This window comes from Bos javanicus, chromosome 20 (genome assembly GCF_032452875.1).
Source record: "Bos javanicus breed banteng chromosome 20, ARS-OSU_banteng_1.0, whole genome shotgun sequence".
Classification (NCBI taxonomy): domain Eukaryota; kingdom Metazoa; phylum Chordata; class Mammalia; order Artiodactyla; family Bovidae; genus Bos; species Bos javanicus.
Window position 1 is genome coordinate 45201491 of NC_083887.1, and position 7355 is coordinate 45208845.

At 36.7% G+C, this 7355-nt stretch overlaps 1 non-coding gene across 1 annotated transcript; it reads right to left on the reverse strand.

Moving 5' to 3' along the window:
* Positions 1 to 6412: 6412 nt before the first annotated feature.
* On the reverse strand, positions 6413 to 6516 carry LOC133233851 (U6 spliceosomal RNA). Its single transcript, XR_009731898.1, has one exon. It is a non-coding gene; the product is annotated as a U6 spliceosomal RNA (small nuclear RNA).
* Positions 6517 to 7355: the final 839 nt, after the last annotated feature.

Consider the following 7355-nt stretch of genomic DNA (forward strand, 5'->3'; position numbering starts at 1 on the left):
GATTTCATTACTTTCCCTGATTATCAGAGTAAAGGCAATGATTGTAAAATCCTGGCTCCAGTGACTGTGTCTCATCTCTGAACATTGTAAGCTATTCCCAGGGTGCTGTGGGGCCAGGGATGGATATTAGGTAACACCACCAGTGTGCCCTCCAAGTCATGAGCTGTAGCAAATCCAGCATCCAGTCCACCTGAGCTGGATTCAAGTCCAAGTGCAAATCCTTGCCCTAGTGGCCCAGTTTAGGCAAATTAATGTCTCTCAAAGATTTGATTACAAGAGTCAGGAGATGGGAAGCAATTAGCAGAGAAATGGCTTTTCTATCTTCCTTCAAGGAACTGACGTGATATCAATGGTTCTCTGTAATCTCATGGAGATATCCTATAATTGAACAACTACACTTTTTTTTTTTTTTTGAGGGTGGGAGACTATGTTCAATTTTATCAAGCACCACACTTTATTTCCTATTCCACTTTTCCCCTCACTTTTGCTTTTGTTTAATTGCTATTCCTCCAATAAAAATGAATATGTGAGATTTGCCTCATATTCTGCTTTCTGGAAAACCAAAGCTAAAACACAGCATTGATGGGACAGGTAGATAAGATAAAATTGAGGGCGGAATAGAAACTGTTTAAACATTTCATATCCTAATGATAATCTGAGGCATAGAATTGGTGCCTTTACTCCCACTTACATTCCAACTCTCACAATATTGTTGAGACTATAGGCCACATTCAAAACAGTAGAATTATGAGTCTTTACTACAGAAGAGACTTTTACAATTACATTTTCCAAAAACAGTTTTTCTAGTATGAACAGATGCAGCAAATTAATTTTTCTCCTTGTAGAGCTATAAAAATATTGCAAATAACCTGTCAGTTATGACCTTTAGAAATATATTGGTCTTTTAATCTCATAATGGTGAACAAGTAATAAAGTATAGCTGTACATAAATTGTATTTCAACCCCACCCATCCATGAGAATGGATAAAACAAAGAGCAGCAAAATACAGAGTTGTTCAGTACATTCACATACCAAGAATGAAAGAGTGTTTAGTGTACAATTTGTTATTTTTCACATACAGAAAAGACACATGTGACTGATAATCTTGCTGTTCTAGTTTGTATATAAACTAGCTTTTTTAACACCATGTTCAGCAACATGTATACCTAAGTTTAAAAGAACTATCCTAATGTTAGAATGAATGCAAAGAGAATAGTGTTTTAATGAGAAATATATGAAACAGTGAAAAGTTCATGCCTGCTTAAAGACAACCTTACATGATACTGAAGTTCATGTATCAATACCAATGAAAAGGGGCAATAAAGGATGTTCTTTTATGCTGAATTTAAGGAGCTATGTATATTGGAGGCACTTTGTTGTTAATGTTTTAACAGAAGATCATTAAAAATGATCTCTCCTTCAAGAGAATATCTGTACTGTGCATAGTCAGCAGTTTGACACCTATGTGTCTATGATAAGGCTCCAGATCAGTTTCTCTCAAGTTCTTTGGCAAGGTTAGAGGTTTCAAAGACACCTGTTTTAGCTACTAAACTGCCTTTATGTGGCACTGGGTCCAATGGGAGATCGAGTCTCCAGTTACTCCTGGAAAGCAAAGAAATTGTGGGGCATTGTGGAGAATACTTATACCCTCCTGCTCCCAGCATCTTAAACTGCAGAATCAAAACCATGTTCTAAGCCACAGTTCTGCTTCTAGCATGCTGTGTATGCTTAGTCATGTCCGACTCTTTTGACCCCACAGACTGCAGCCCGCCAGGCTCCTCCATCCATGGGATTCCCCCGGCAAGAATACTGGAGTGGGTTGCCATATCCTTTTCCAGGGGATCTTCCCTACCCAGGAATTGAACCTGTGTCTCCTGCATTGCAGGCAGACTCTTTACCGACTGAGCTAGAAGAGAAGCTTCTAGCATAGCTAACTCAATTCATACATCTTTTAACCAGTAAGTCAGGAAGTTTAAAAAAATAAATGGCTTTATAGACTTTGGGGTAAAAGATCTAGAATCAATGAGGTCTGTGGTCTTTTCTGGATGAAAAGCTAGGGAGAGGCAGCTCAATCTGAACTCTGTGTGCAGTGCTAAGTTGCTTCAGTCATGTCTGACTCTTTGAGATTCCATGGACTTAGCCTGTCAGACTCCTCTGTCCATAGGATTCTCCAGGGAAAAACACTGGTGTGGGTTGCCAATTCATCCTTCAGTGGATCTTCCTGACCCAGAAATCTAACCAGAGTCTCTTATGTCTTCTGCCCTGGAAGATGGGTTCTTTACCACTAGTACCACCTGGGAAGTCCTAGGCAATTTTGAAGTATAATAAGGAAAGAAGTGAGCCTGACAATGTTCAGGGATTAACAACTAGTATGGGTAATATAAATAGAATAGCTTACATAATGTAAATAGAACAACTAATATAAAAAGAATAATCTAATATAAATAGAATATAATAAAATAATTGAATATAAGTGGAATAATCTAACATGATAACGATTAACTTCTTTACTGTTACAGGATGCATGTATGCACACTCAGCTGTTTATTCATGTCTGACTCTTCATGACCCCAAAGGATCCCGCCAGGCTCCTGTGTCCATGGGATTTCCCAGGTAAGAATACTGGGGAGGGTTGTCATTTCCTCTTCCAGGTTTATAAGGATGACAAACTAATTTAGTCTTACTCTGACTGAAACAGAATACTCCATCAAAGCTAGTTAATGATCTTTGCTAATTCATATTTCTTCTATTGGTTATTCACATATCCCAGTTTCAAGCTACATTTAGGCAGAAACTGATTCTTACACCAGCTGCTAACAGAAAAGAGAAGTCAATGAGCACAGTCATTTTTAATTCCCAAATGTGTTTAACAAGAATGAATGTCACATTTGATCATTTAAACCATCCCTAAGTTTTTGAAAAAAATGTATCAAATAAACTGTAAAGAAAAATTAAGAGAATATAGGAAGTGTAGTTAAGTTAAAAACATTTTAGTAATGAGTTAAGTCAAATTACAATGACAAAAGAAGGGAAAAATAACAAAAGTAAAGTTTCAAACCTACCCATAGAATAAAATTTGGAATGATATGTTTATTACCTCTAATGAGTATGAATGTTTTCTGACTCAATTTTCATGTATGAATAATGGATAAATTAAAAGTTATAAGAAGTACCAAACAGGCAAAAATGCTAGCATACATTAAATTTAAGTATCTATAAAGAAATTGTTACAGTAATTTCATTAATTGAGAAGTCAATTTATCTATATTCCCACCAAATGAATTTCCAACAGTATCTAAAGGCTATAAGTTTGAGTTCAGTTTAGTTCACTTCAGTCCCTCAGTCATGTCCAACTCTTTGAGACCCCATGAATCACAGCACGCCAGGCCTCCCTGTCCATCACCAACTCCCGGAGTTCACTGAGACTCACGTCCATCCAGTCAGTGATGCCATCCAGCCATCTCATCCTCTGTCGTCCCCTTCTCCTCCTGCCCCCAATCCCTCCCAGCATCACAGCCTTTTCCAATGAGTCAACTCTTCGCATCAGGTGGCCAAAGTACTGGAGTTTCAGCTTCAGCATCATTCCTTCCAAAGAAATCCCAGGGCTGATCTCCTTCAGAATGGACTGGTTGGATCTCCTTGCAGTCCAAGGGACTCTTAAGAGTCTTCTCCAACACCACAGTTCAAAAGCATCAATTCTTCAGTGCTCAGCCTTCTTCACAGTCCAACTCTCACATCCATACATGACCACAGGAAAAACTATAGCCTTGACTAGATGGACCTTTGTTGGCAAAGTAATGTCTTTGCTTTTGAATATGCTATCTAGATTGGTCATGACTTTCCTTCCAAGGAGTAAGCGTCTTTTAATTTCATGGCTGCAGTCACCATCTGCAGTGATTTTGGAGCCCCCAAAAATAAAGTCGGACACTGTTTCCACTGTTTCCCCATCTATTTCCCATGAAGTGATGGGACTGGATGCCATGATCTTCGTTTTCTGAATGTTGAGCTTTAAGCCAAGTTTTTCACTCTCCACTTTCACTTTCATCAGGAGGCTTTTGAGTTCCTCTTCACTTTCTGCCATAAGGGTGGTATCATCTGCATATCTGAGGTTATTGATATTTCTGCCGGCATCTTGATTCCAGCCTGTGTTTCTTCCAGTCCAGTGTTTCTCATGATGTACTCTGCATATAAGTTAAATAAGCAGGGTGACAGTATACAGCCTTGACGTACTCCTTTTCCTTTTTGGAACCAGTCTGTTGTTCCATGTCCAGCTCTAACTGTTGCTTCCTGACCTGCATACAGATTTCTCAAGAGGCAGGTCAGGTGGTCTGGTATTCCCATCTCTTTCAGAATTTTCCACAGTTTTTAAACTATTGTGCTAGGACAAGTTAACTGAGATTATGTAAGCTAGGAGGTCCATTGTTTCTCACCAATATCTCTCACCTACCTCTCCCACATTATAGTGAGAATGACAATTTCCATGCTCCTCTTATTTATTTATTTTCATCTGTATATGCTTTTTTTCTCTACGAAAGTGATGACTACTTCTGCTCGTCTAATTTTTATATTTTGCTTAATTTTATATTATATGAATGTATCTTCCCTTATTAGATTCCTCTAAAAATGCTATTTTATATTATCTTTTCAAAAGTGTGAGGGGTATCCTCAATTATCTCCAGAGTTTCATTTTTTAATTTTTAAAAATTTTTGGTTGTGCCATGCGGCATGTGGAGTTCCCTGACAAGGGATGAAACCTTTACTCTTGCATTAGAATCTCTGCATCTTAACCACTGGAACACCACAGAAGCCTGAACAAACCCTTGTGTCATCATCCGACCTATATTCAAGAAACACTTCATTGTAATTTGATGAATCACAATACTTCATATCAATGACTATGACCAACAAAACTAGTTTGTTTTGTTGTATATGTTTTATTTGTTATATACATTGTGTGTAGTATGATGATTATTATACGAAGTCATGAGAATATTTTTTATTAAATGTATTTTTCCAAATAGCATCATCAATAAATCAAAAAGAACATTTAATAGAATCTAAATTAATATGGAAGAAAATATTTATTATTTTGTAGCAATTGACAAATAATTCTAAATATTTTGTAAAAATGTAGAGAGCCTGGAGAAGCCTAAATGATTTTCAAAGAGAAAACCAATGTCGAAACACATGCACCTGATTTTGAGAGTGACCATAAATCTACTTCATCACATTGGTATGCTACTGTTGTAAATATAGAAATATAGATTAATGTAGCAGAAGATCAGGATATATATACGCTCATAAATGATTAGTTAATTTTCAACAAAAATACCAATGGAGAAAGGGATGTTTTTAGAACAAATTCTTTTGGAACGAGTAGATATCCATATGAAATAAGTAAATAAATAAATAAACTGAATCTTTACCTTAATCAAACAGAAAATTGGTTCGGAATGCATCATAGACCTATACAGTAAAAACTAGGAATGAAAAATAGCTTTCTAAACTAGAAAAGCAACAGCTAGTGTTGCTTTGGTGAAATTATAAAATTGACTTTATGATTGGACACAAGGTTTTTTCCACTCTCACTAATTCTATTAAATAATGATCTAGAAGTACTAGTTGTGGACTTAGGTAAGCAAAATAAATAAAGACTATGCAAATTGGATAGAAAAAAGCAAAACTGTCTTCATTCACAGTTGACATGTTTGTGTACATTGAATATCTTAAGGAATCTATTAAAAAAGCTATTAAAACTTGCAAATTTGTTTAGCAAGGAAACAGTACAATATCAATATATGGAAGTCCATTGTCTTTCTGTGTTCTAGCAAGGAAAAACTGGAAACTGAACATTTGAAAAATGTCATTTAGTGTAGCATCAACAAACATGAATATTTTGTGATATATTTGATCCAATATATGTTAAGTGCTGAGAATTATAAATTATAAAGCATTACTGAGATAAATTAGAAAAAAATACTAAAATAGAGACTTAATTGTTCCTCTGTAGACTTAATGGAGTTTTTTAATGAAGAAATAATCAAACATTCTAAAATTTATATATAAATGCAAATGATCTAAGATAGCTAAACAATTTTGGAAGAGAGCATTCCCTGTATAATTTTAAGACTAATTATAAAGCTACTATAATTAAAACAGTGTAATATTGGCATAAGGATAAACAAACAGAATAGGGAAAGTGAAAGCGTTAGTTGCTCAGCTGTGTCCAACTCTTTGTGACCCCATGGACTGTAGCCCACCAGGCTCCTCTGTCCATGGGATTCTCCAGGCAAAAATACTGGAGTGGGTTGCCATTCCCTTCTCCAGGGTATCTTCCTGATCCAGGGATTGAACCCAGGTCTCCTGCATTGCAGGCAGATTCTTTACTATCTGAACCACCAAGGAAGCCCTAAAACTATGGAATGCTTCACAAATTGCATCTCATTCTTGCACAGGGGCCATGCTAATCTTTTCTGTATCACTCCAATTTTACTACATGTGCTTCAGAATAGAGAGTCTAGATATAAACTCATACATCTATGGTCAAAAAAGCTAAGATTATTCAGGAAGCAAATGATGATGCTCTAGCGTATATGATGATGGAACATGCAAAGCAGATACAAAATAAGAACTACTCTGAAGTTAGTAAGATATTAACATACATGTCATGTGTGAGCTTTTCAGATCTTTATGTAAGTGTCATCGCAACAGGAGGGAGGGATTTGAAGGAGGAAAAGTTCGTAAAAGACATGGAGTAACAGAAGAATTAGATAGAATAAGCTGCATTTCAAAAAAGAGCAACTTACTCTGTGTCAGAACAAAGACATTAAAGGCGTGTTTTGATTATTTCACAAAATGATCTACAACTCATACTCTGCAAAAGTTGAAAACTTTAAGAAGAAATCAGATAAGCAATGTTGCAAATACTATGCCATATTCACAATTTACTGACTACAAACTATGTGTGTGTGCTTGTGTGTGTGATTGAGAAAAAAACTCTCTGATATTCCCTTCTAGCTATTTAGGAGATATAGGATCTTTGATGTCTCTTAGGAATATACACCAGCTTACCTGGTAGCTCAGCTGGTAAAAAATCGCCTGCAATACAGAAGACCTCAGCTGGATTCCTGGATTGGGAAGATCTGCTTGAGAAGGGATAGGCCACCCACTCCAGGATTCTTTGGCTTCCCTGGTGGCTCAGCTGGTAAAGAATCCGCTTGCAATGTGGGAGACTTCCATTCCATCCCTGGGTTTGGAAGAACTCCTGGAGAAGGGAATGGCTGGCTACCCACTCCAATATTCTGGCCTGGAGAATTCTGGGGTCACAAAGAATCATACAGGACAGAGCAACTTT